The 770-nt window shown below is 35.7% G+C and overlaps 1 non-coding gene across 1 annotated transcript; it reads right to left on the bottom strand.

Annotated features, from left to right (window-relative positions):
* Window positions 1–345: 345 nt before the first annotated feature.
* LOC126032867 (U4 spliceosomal RNA) lies at window positions 346–486 on the bottom strand. The gene has a single exon (XR_007504028.1). It is a non-coding gene; the product is annotated as a U4 spliceosomal RNA (small nuclear RNA).
* Window positions 487–770: the final 284 nt, after the last annotated feature.

The raw sequence follows: 770 nt of genomic DNA, 5'->3' as shown, positions 1-770 counted from the left end.
ATATAAAATCTTTATTTAAGCATCATGATCACAGGCATAATTGTAGTTGCATTTCAGTCATCAACAGAACACCCTCCTTCACCAGGGCAACCTTCCCACCACCAATGCTCCCCATCTCCCTTCTTCCCCCTGCCTCTATTCAAGACAGCATTCAACTTTTCTCACTCATTAAGATGGTCATGATAGTTATTAGTGTAAATTTTTATTAATTCTTTATTAATTGTATTATTTGTATTAATTATACATGGATAAAACATATATGTTCAAACTTTAAACTGTGATATTATATATAAAAAACAAGAGCTTAAAAATGTAAATATCTATTAAACTTTTTTTTTTTTTTAGCCTCCGTAGAGACTATCAAAAACTGCCAATGCTGACTATATTTCAAGTTGTCATGGCGGGGTATTGGGAAAAGTTTTCAATTAGCAACAATCGCACCTCAGATAAACCTCATTAGCTACGATACTGCCACTGTGCAAAGTTTTATTAAACTTTCTTATATAAATATTACTACTTTTGTAATTATTTATTTATTTATGAAATTCACCCCATGGTGCTGGGTAGTTTGGAGCTACTTTTTGGCAATGTTTCACTAAGTGGTGCTGGCCTGACACTTCAGTGTTCAGTACTGGGATTGGTTGTGATACAGGCCACCAGAGTGCTCAATGGTGCACCTAGTGGTACTCACTGGTGCTCAAGGCATAATGTATTACCAAGAATTGAACTCATGGTCTCACACTCCCTAGGCATGCGCTCTATCACTCTTT

The sequence above is a fragment of the Suncus etruscus genome, chromosome 16 (assembly GCF_024139225.1).
Source record: "Suncus etruscus isolate mSunEtr1 chromosome 16, mSunEtr1.pri.cur, whole genome shotgun sequence".
In the NCBI taxonomy this organism is placed as follows: domain Eukaryota; kingdom Metazoa; phylum Chordata; class Mammalia; order Eulipotyphla; family Soricidae; genus Suncus; species Suncus etruscus.
The sequence above is the reverse complement of the archived record's forward strand: the minus strand, read 5'-3'. Positions and strand labels throughout refer to the sequence as shown.